Below are 11,073 nucleotides of genomic sequence, written 5' to 3' on the forward strand. Positions count from 1 at the left end.
AGGAATGTTAATCCATCGGCACAAGATATCGAATTGACTCACAGCTACTGAAGGGACAAACCGTTTTATGGTCCACTATAGTTAGTTTATTTACTTTAAAATACCTGTTTTTATTTATATATTTATTTGGCTGTGCCATGTCTTAGTTGTGGCACTTGGGATCTTCAGGTGTGGCATGTGAACTCTTAGTTGGGGCATGTGGGATCCAGTTCCCTGAGCAGGAAACAAACCTGGGCCCCCTGCATTGGGAACTCGGGCCACCAGGGAAGTCCCAATAGTTCAACTTTAGAAACCAACAAGCTCTATGGTTTTATAGCCTGGGTGCGGAGTTAAACACAAGGATTTTAAGGCCATATAGAAAGTTAACCAGCGAAGGCAATGGCAACCCACTCCAGTACTCTTGCCTGGAAATTCCCATGGATGGAAGAGCCTGGTAGGCTGCAGTCCGTGGGGTTGTGAAAAGTCGGACACGACTGAGCGACTTCCCTTTCACTTTTCACTTTCATGCATTGGAGAAGGAAATGGCAACCCACTCCAGTGTTCTTGCCTGGAGAATTCCAGAGATGGGGGAGCCTGGTAGGCTGCAGTCTATGGGGTCGCACAGAGTCAGACACTACTGAAGCGACTTAGCAGCAGCAGCAGCAGCAGCATAGTTATAGTTTATTTATTTTAAAATACCTGTTTTTATTTATATATTTATTTGGCTGTGCCATGTCTTAGTTGTGGCACTTGGGATCTTCAGGTGTGGCATGTGAACTCTTAGTTGGGGCATGTGGGATCCAGTTCTCTGAGCAGGGAACAAACCTGGGCCCCCTGCATTGGGAATGTGGGCCACCAGGAAAGTCCCTATAGTTCAACTTTAGAAACCAACAAGCTCTATGATTTTATAGCCTAGGTGCGAAGTTAAATACAAGGATATTAAGGCCATATAGAAAGTTAACCCATGAAGGCAATGGCAACCCACTCCAGTACTCTTGCCTGGAAATTCCCATGAATGGAGGAGCCTGGTAGGCTGCAGTCCATGGGGTTGTGAAGAGTCGGACACGACTGAGCGACTTCACTTTCACTTTTCACTTTCATGCATCGGAGAAAGAAACGGCAACCCACTCCAGTGTTCTTGCCTAGAGAATCCCAGGGACAGGGGAGCCTGGTGGGCTGCTGTCTACGGGGTCACAGACTCTGACACGACTGAAGTGACTTAGCAGCAGCAGAAAGTTAACCAGTTTTCAATCTTATCTAGCAAATTGTCTCTAGAATTCCTTTTATTAACTCTAAAAGTGAAAGTGAAATTGCTCAGTTGTGTCCAACTCTTTGCAACCCCATGGACTATGGCCCACCAGGCTTCTCCGTCCATGGGATTCTCCAGGCAAGAATGCTGGAGTGGGTTGCCATTTCCTTCTCCAGGGGATCTTCCCGACCCAGGGATCGAACCCAGGTCTCCTGCGTTGCAGGCAGACGCTTTAACCTCTGAGCCACCAGGAGCCAACTCTAATTCTATGTTTATTTGTACACACACACACTTCCGTTTTCAAGCACTGGCAAACTAGCCTTTTTATTTCTTTCTACCTGCTGGTTTTTTCTTTAAGAAATTAAATAAAATTTTGATAAATGCTCACAATCTAGTTTCAGAATTTTGCTTTAACATTGCTTTCAGTTTTCTCACTTTTGTGAAATAAATGGGGATGAACCAACAAGAGGAAGCCAATTTGTGCTTCAGTACTCCAGAAATGCTCAGACAGTGAAAATACCACAGCTCATGGTGGAATGGGGAACATAGCTGAAAATATTGGTCCTTGTGTATCAGTACAGAAAACTGGAATTTGTCATCTGGAAAGGTTGGATCCCAAAACTCTTAGTTTGGGATCTCACGACTGAGGGTGAGGCTGCTGGAGGACTAAGGGGGGACCTGAATGAAGTCTGAACTCTGAATGGAGACCTTGGCACCATCCCCTGCTCTGAGCCACATAGATTCTACCACCACCCACTCTTTCTCTTCTGCTGACACACACTACTCCCTACCAGGCAGCTTCACAGGAGGAGCCTTCTCTAGAGAAATTGGCCAACCCAGAGAAAAATACTTACAAAAATTTGGGGGAGTCCCCATATGAGACTTCCCGGGTCCTGCCTATCTGTTAAAATGAAGCCACAATCAATAAATTTCATTCACAAACACAAAGCTTTAGTTCACAGGTATATGAACAGATGGTCATAGGTCCCCTAACATGGAAAGCTACTAACATGGAAATCAGAGACTTAAACAAACTGAAAAAAGGAACTTGAAGAAATTCTTCCCACCTTGCAGTCTCCTGCCAGTGCCTCCCACGGACCAGGGGAGCCTGAGAAGCTATGAGGGTCAGTCTCCTGAAAGCACAAGAAGGGCAGGCAGGGAGTAGATATATAAACAAATAGGCATCTTACCAGCACATCCTTGAAATACCAGCTAAATTTAGACAGAGGGAGACAGAGGCAAAGATAGTGAGATATACACACACACACAGAGAAGGGGGAGACAAAAGGACAGAAACTGAGAAACAGAGCGAGAGAGAGAGAGACAGAGAGAGAAATGAAAAAATGGTAAGAGGAACTTCTCAAGGAAATAATCTGATTCTCAAAACTGAAGCTTCTGGTTGGAAAGGTCTTATCAGGATTCCTACACAATGAATGAATTTAAAAATATACCCACTGGCAACTAATATGAACTCATGTTTCAGTTCAGTTCAGTCACTCAGTCGTGTCCGACTCATTGCGACCCCATGAATTGCAGCACACCAGGCCTCCCTGTCCATCACCAACCCCTGAAGTTCACTCAGACTCAGGTCCATCGAGTTGGTGATGCCATCCAGCCATCTCACCCTCTGTCGTCCCCTTCTCCTCCTGCCCCCAAGCCCTCCCAGGATCAGGGTCTTTTCCAGTAAGTCAACTCTTCACATGAGGTGGCCAAAGTACTGGAGTTTCAGCTTTAGCATCATTCCTTCCAAAGAACACCCAGGACTGATCTCCTTTAGAATGGACTGGTTGGATCTCCTTGCAGTCCAAGGGACTCTCAAGAGTCTTCTCCAACACCACAGTTCAAAAGCATCAATTCTTCGGCGCTCAGCTTTCTTCACAGTCCAACTTTCACATCCATACATGACTACTGGAAAAACCATAGCCTTGACTAGACGGACCTTAGTTGGCAAAATAATGTCTCTGCTTTTGAATATGCTATCTAGGTTGGTCATAACTTTCCTTCCAAGGAGTAAGCGTCTTTTAATTTCATGGCTGCAATCACCTCTGCAGTGATTTTGGAGCCCCAAAAATAAAGTCTGACACTGTTTCCACTGTTTCCCCATCTATTTGCCATGAAGTGATGGGACCAGATGCCATGATCTTCGTTTTCTGAATGTTGAGCTTTAAGCCAACTTTTTCACTCTCCTCTTTCACTTTCATCAAGAGGCTTTTTAGTTCCTCTTCACTTTTTGCCATAAGGGTGGTGTCATCTGCATAGCTGAGGTGATTGATATTTCTCCCAGAAATACTGATTCCAGCTTGTGCTTCTTCCAGTCCAGCGTTTCTCATGATGTACTCTGCATATAAGTTAAATAAGCAGGGTGACGATATACAGCCTTGACGTGAACTCATGTTTAGTTTAACATATATACAGATGAATAGATACAGGAATACCTTTAGAAATACATGTGTATCTACACTGGTAGGTATACACATATATATTTCCTCTTCCTACTAATAAATCCTGGGAGCAGTGACACTACAATAGAAACAAATACACCCAATGCCGAGATCTTGGTTTCTAATACCATTTTCCAATCTAAAGAAACTCCTTGGAGAAATGACTGAATTTAGCTCTGGGGCAAGGAAAATACAAAATGAGCCTACAGCATTTTATAGAACCAGAAATGAAGGAATTGCTCAGAAACCACAACAACGAAAATAGATGGTGCAAGTCAAAGGGATACTAGAGCCAACTTGGAGGATCTCCTAATGGCCAAAGCTAAAACAAATTGGGAAACAAAATAATGTGGTATTGAATTACAGCACAATATATAAAATAAATATACTTGAGTCTATACTTAAAACAACAAAATGATTGAAAAACCAAACAACTGGGAGAGATGAGACAAATCTCCTTTATGGAATAATGTCAAATAGTATATGCAGACATCCTTCCCCCTTTGCAGAAAGAGAGTTTAATTCCTTTCACTGTCCTTTGTGAGTATGGGTTGAACTTGGTGACTTACTTTCAAATAATAGAATATGAAAGGGGAAAAATAATAATTTTACAATGGAGAACACCACCTTAACTAAGTGATCAAAGTTTTATCATCAGTAATAAGTTGATTGCCAGTGGAAATATCAACAATTTCAGCTATGCAGATGATATCACTCTAATGGCAGAAAGTGAAGAGGAACTGAAGAGCTTCTTGATGAGGGTGAAAGAGGAGAGTGAAAAAATTGGCTTGAAACTCAGCATTTAAAAAACTAAGATCATGGCATCTGGTCCCATCACTTCATGACAAATAGAAGGGGAAAAAGTGGAAACAGTGACATGTTTTATTTTCCTGGGCTCCAAAATCACTGTGGATGATGACTGCAGCCGTGAAAGTAAAAGACGTTTGCTCCTTGGAAGGAAAGTCTAGTGAGTGTATTAAAAAGCAGAGACATCACTTTGCTGACTAAGATCCATATAGTCAAGGCTATGGTTTTTCCAGTAGTCATGTATGAGTATGAGAGTTGGACTAAGGCCGAGCGACAAAAAAAAGATGCTTTCAAATTGTGGTGCTGGAAAAGGCTCTTGAGAGTCCCTTGGATGTCAAGGAGATCAAACCAGTCAATCCTGGAGGAAATCAACTCTGAATAGTCATTGGAAACACTGTTGCTGAAGCCAAAGCTCCAATACTATGACCACCTGATGCTAAGAGCCAACTGGTTGGAAAAGACCCTGATGTTATGAAAGGTTGAAGGCAAAAGAAAAAGAGGGTGGCAGAGGATGAGATGGCCAGATAGCATCAGGGACTCAATGGACAGGGATTTGGGCAAACTCTGGGAGATAGTGAAGGCCAGAGGAGCTTGGCGTGCTGTAGTCCATGAGGTCGCAAAGAGCCGGATTCGACTTAGCGACTGAACAACAACATGATGTGATAAGAAGGTCACTTTACCTTTGTGTTTTTCATCCTCAAATCCTATAACCACTGTCAAGTCATGAGGAAAACATCAGACAAATTAAGGGACAAAATATTTAGTCAGTATTCTTCACAGAGAAAGGTCAAGAAAACAAGGAAAGAACTGAGAAAAGTTGAATAAAAAAAGGATGGAAAACACATACCATACAAATGTTAACCAAAAGAAAGCTAAGGTAGCTATATTCATATCAGACAAAATAGACTTTAAGGCAAACAGGATTTCTAGAAATGGAGATTTTTTTTCATAATGGCAAAATGTTCAATTTGCCAGGAAGATATAATAATTATAAGTTTATAGGCACCTAATAACATAGTACTTAATATTAAAAGCTAGATTGACAGAACTAGAAGTAGATATGGCCATAATCAAGGTAAGCCATTTTAACGTACTTCTCTCAGAAACTGACAAAACAGACAAAATAAGTCAGTGGGCCAGTGGTTTGTCTGTTTTTTCTTTCTTTCTCTTTCTTTTTCCTTTTTGTTTTTCAGTTCCCCATCCAGAGGCTGAACCAATGCCCTCTGCAATGAAAGCATCAGAGTCTTAACCAGTAGACAGGGGATTCTTTAAATGAAAATTTAAACTGTTGAATAAAGAAAAATTGAAAGAATCAGATTCCATTCAGTTCAGTGCAGTCACTCAGTCATGTCAGACTCTTTGTGACCCCGTGGACTGCAGCACTCCAGGCTTCCCTGTCCATCACCAACTCCCGAAGATTACTCAGACTCATGTCCATTGAGTTGGTGATGCCATCCAACCATCTTATTCTCTGTTGTCCCCTTCTTCTCCTGCCTTCAATCTTTCTCAACATCAGGGTCTTTTCAAATGAGTCAGTTCTTCACATCAGGTGGCCAAAGTTTTAGAATTTCAGCGTCAGCGTTAGTCCTTCCAATGAATATTCAGGACTGATTTCCTTTAGGATGGATTGGTTGCATCTCCTTGCTGTCCAAGGGACTCTCAAGAGACTTCTCCAGCACCACAGTTCAAAAGCATCAGTTCTTTGGTACTCAGCTTTCTTTATAGTTCAACTCTCACATTCATACATGACTACTGGAAAAACCATATCTTTGACTAGATGGACCTTTGTTGGCAAAGTAACATCTCTGCTTTTTAATATGCTGTCTGCTGCTGCTGCTGCTACTGCTAAGTCGCTTCAGTCGTGTCTGACTCTGTGCGACCCCATAGACGGCAGCCCACCAGGCTCCCCTGTCCCTGGGATTCTCTAGGCAAGAACACTGGAGTGGGTTGCCATTTCCTTCTCTAATGCATGAAAGTGAAAAGTGAAAGTGAAGTCGCTCAGTCGTATCTGACTCTTCACGACCCCACGGACTGCAGCCTATCAGGCTCCTCTGTCCATGGGATTTTCCAGGCAAGAGTACTGGAGTGGGGTGCCACTGCCTTCTCTGAATATGCTGTCTAGGTAGGTCATAACTTTTCTTCTAAGGAGCAAGCGTCTTTTAATTTCATTGTTGTATAGAATTAGATAAACAGAGATGAAATCAAAGAGAATCAGAGCCCCAGATATGCCTGCCAGAACTTTAGAGGCAAGTGAAAGACTACAGGGATAGAAAACCCGATCAGTGGAGCAATGCATAGTCAAATAACAGACCTACATAAATGTAGAATCTAGTTTGTAATGAACACAGCATTTATTACAAATTATGGGGAAAGGGTATACTGTTCAACATATGGTTTTAAGACAATAGGTTTAACATATGGGGAAAAATTAAGTTATATATCTATGTCATGCCATAAATAAAAATACTTTCTAGATGGAATACAGATCTGGAAAAAAAAACAATTTTTAAAAGTAAAAAAGTATGAGCAGATTTAAAGTATATAAACATACACATGTATCTGTATATAAAATATGAAAAATATAATTTGGGAAAAGGAAAGTTTTCATAAACAAGACACAAAAATGGAGCTAAGCACAGTAGCTATCATAAGCTTATTAGGTTTTCCCTTCCTCCAGTTGTTCCAAAACCAAACTCTTTCAACCCGCATGGTTGACTCACGTTCTGAGTAGCTTGAAATGGCTGAACCAGTCACCAGAGAAATAGGGTTACAATACATATTGGCCAGAGTGCCCATAATAGCTAGCAGGTTCTCATGGGATGCCTATGCCCAATCCATCAGGACAGTCTTTCTCTATTCCTTTGGAACCATGAAATGTAATAATATGGGCCACATTTCCAAAAAGATGTAGGAAGCTTCAAGGGGAAAGAAGCCCAGGGAATTGAATAGATTGAGAGAGAAATGGTCCTAATGACATGGTTGGAGTTATGATTCTAGTTGTGACTTAGGACCAAATAGCTCTAGAATTCTCAGTTTTGTTAGCCAATAAATTGTCTTTTTATCAGAACTAGATTGAGTTGGGTTTCCATCACTTTCAACCAAGAAACCATGTCCAATAATCCAAAGATGATAAAAGTGAAGCTTGTTGATTTAAATCCAATAAAACTATGAGCTTCTCAGCAATGAGAAATAGCATAAACAAAGTAAAAGATAAGTGGTAGAATAAATTATGTATAGCAAACCATGACAAAAGATCAAGGCCAGAATATAAACAGAAAGCCTTCAACTCCATAAAAAAAAAATAAAGTGGCACAAAGGAAAAGTGAGAAAAGGGTATTATGTGAGAATCCTTTCCTTTGAAAGTGATAAATCTTAATTCCTACTCCTTTAAGGAAAAAAAGGGGAAATTTTTGTGTTAATATAATTGAGAACCCAAAGGAGCAATATACTTCAGGAATGACAGGATTCTGTTGCTTAGATATTGCCCATAGCAATACCTCTCTCCATCTCTTAGTTCTAATTCTTTCTTATGAGTAGGTTTCATTGTCACCAAGGGTCTCTTTACCTGGCAGCAATATATTTTCCTGCAGCTGCAGGCTTGCTATTATTGTATTTGTCAGAATCATTTCGCTTGTAAGTATTATAAAATCCAACCCAAATTGGTTTAAACAAAGAAGGGAACTCAGCCTATGTAATCAAAGAAGTGTAATCTACAATAAGACTGAGTGGAACTTGAACCAAGAGCTCCGACAACAACAGCTAGGACTCATTTCACCCCCTCCACAGTATCCTGCCTTCTGCTGTTCTGGCTTTATATTCAGGTTCCTCATGATGGCCTCCAGTAGCCCTAGGTTCCGCTCATTCTTGATGCTGTTAGTCCCAGGGGGGAAAAGAAGTTTTTTTTTTTTTTTCTCTCTCTCTCTTACCAATCACCATATTTCAATGGCTCTGACTGGGTCACATGACCATGCCAAACAACCTCTGTGGCCTTGGGAAGGTCAGTCTGGGTCATATGCCCACTTATAGACTCAAGAAGAAGTTACCTCCTCTCAAAATAGAGGAGACAAGAATAAGAGAAAGAAGTATTAATAGTTTCTTTCCTCTTCTTCTAAAATCAACATGCTGTTATCAGAGGAAGAGTGAAATATATTTTAGGGAGTCAACATACACCTACCACAATGTTCTTAAGAACATGTAGCTCATAACTTTAAAGACAGGTTTCCCAGAGTCCATATCAATGTGTCCAAAGGCTCTAGTTATGCCAGGGTCTTGTGTCTTCCCCTGGGCCAATCCATCACTGTATCTCACTGAATGGTTTTGGTTTGAGTATCCTAGGAGCAGAGCATGAGCCAGGGATTCAGTTGCATCTGACTGACTGGAGAGTACTCTCAGGAAAAGCTCTATAAGCAGGTGAGGGAAACAGAACGGGACCAGGGAAGAGACCAGGCAAAGATGAGGGTCCAGCTGCCGTCCAACCTGATCTCTTGAGGGAGCACTGAAGCCTAAACTGTTCCTCAGAATTGTCTCTCCCCACTTCCCATGTGAGGCAAGTGATCTGTTTTTTGTGTCTCCGTATGTTTAGAAGTGGAATAGGAATAGGTGAATGCAGATTACCCTTTTCTGCTGAGGGAAATTCTCTGAAGAAAAGTGCAGCTATCAGGAACACTCACCTGAACTAGAGAATGACCAGTAAAGGGAATCTAACTGGGGTGCCAACAGTGTCTACTACAATAATTTAACATGGTTGGTCAGCTTGGGTCACTTGTACACCTTGTCATAGGGAAGATAAGCCTTTTGAGTGACAGCCCCATCAGAATCATAAGAAATGGGAGATGGTGGATTCTAAAAAGCAGAGTCAGATATTGTCTGTAGTTCCCTTCAGCACTCACACACCCATGCCTGCAACTTTTAAAATGCCCCTATTTAAGATGATGCAGTTAGATCACAACTGAAGAGAAACTCTTTCACTTCTTGCAGCAAATGCTGTTATTGCCTTAACCAAAGCCCCTTGTCCTCACCACTTCAGTGCATATTAGCATGTTTTCCAGCAGCCAGTATGTGTGCTTCTCTGAATAAGGGCTTTCTCTCATTATTCACTATTTCGTCACCTACACAGTAGGCCAGAAGAACAGAGGAATTAATGTTTTTCCCTCCCTGAGAGCTGCTCTCAACCAATGAACGACAGGAGTTGATACATGAACACTTCAGCTCCCTCACTCTTTGTAGTGGAATAACACCGTGGGGCATGTTCTGCAGTGGCTCCCAGAGTTTCCCATGGGATTATGATCTAATTATACACAGTGGTAACTGGTTTGATTATACACCCTATATTTGTTGTCTTACTTTTCCTGTGTCACTTCATTACTCTTCTACCAGTATTCCCCTTTACCCCCCAAATAAACTGTGTGTTTGTGCGGGTGTGTTCTGTGCACGCCCAGTCACTTAGTCATGTTTGACTTTTTGCGACCCTATAGACTGTAGCTCGCCAGGCTCCTCTATCCATGGGATTTCCCAGGCATGAATACTGGAGTGAGTTGCCATTTCCTCCTCCAGGGGATTTACCTGATCCAGGGATTGAATCCTGTGAAGGATTGAATCCTGCATTGGAAGGCAGATTCTTTACTATTAATACTATTTACAGTTGATGCAAGTGCTCTTTGCTTTGGCAGCTGACAATGTTTTTTGGTCAGTTCCACCTTAATGCCTCCTGGCTTCTCCTGTGCTGATCGTCTTGTTCATTGTCCTCCATGGCCATATCTAAAAGTTTCTGGCATGATACTTGTGAGCTGCCATAAATGCCTTTCATTTCCAACTTCATTATGGTATCTGCTATTACTAGTGGTTTCAACATTTCCTGTGTGCCCACATGGCCCAGTATTGTGGCTGAGATTTCTGTGTTCATCTCTATGATGTCAAGTCTTAGAATCCAGCTTTCTGAGGAGAAGAAGCTTTTTCTTTAATTCACCAATGTATATTCCTTATCTAGAATTTTGTCCGCATGAAATATATATACAATACATATTTGCTGAATGAATGTATAAATAAATAAATAAATTCAACAATAAAAGTTTCTGGCATGGATCCCCTTCTGAATTCTGTACAGCTTTAGCAGGCCATTTCCTGTTGACACAAGATCTGAAACCTGAGGATGCTTTAAGGTATTGTCATCCATACTTGCCTGATCATAAGACTCAGCTGTGATGCATATTAATTCACCAGAATTACCCTTCTCTATTCTACGGGAAAAGATCCTGGGAAATTGTCTTTGCTTGAATTCCCTAGGGAACAGAGCAAGAAGCAAAGATTTCATAATAGAGTCTTAGGTATTATGGTAAGGTACAATGAGGTACAATCCCAGAGCAACAGAACATAGACATACAGGGAAGGAAAGAAAGTAAATGCAAGCTGCTTTATTATTGAACCCACCAAAGCTTCAAGAAAACATACCTGGTTGCTTAGTTACACACAAGTCTTCTTTAAAAGTTATGCAAACCTGCCATGTATTGGAATTTTCCACTGAGGGATAAAAAAGAAAGATTATTTGCTGGTTCTCGCCTCTTATCTTACACTGGTCAAAGTTTACACATGGGGTGTTAA

Source organism: Bos indicus x Bos taurus, chromosome 13 (genome assembly GCF_003369695.1).
Source record: "Bos indicus x Bos taurus breed Angus x Brahman F1 hybrid chromosome 13, Bos_hybrid_MaternalHap_v2.0, whole genome shotgun sequence".
NCBI lineage: Eukaryota > Metazoa > Chordata > Mammalia > Artiodactyla > Bovidae > Bos > Bos indicus x Bos taurus.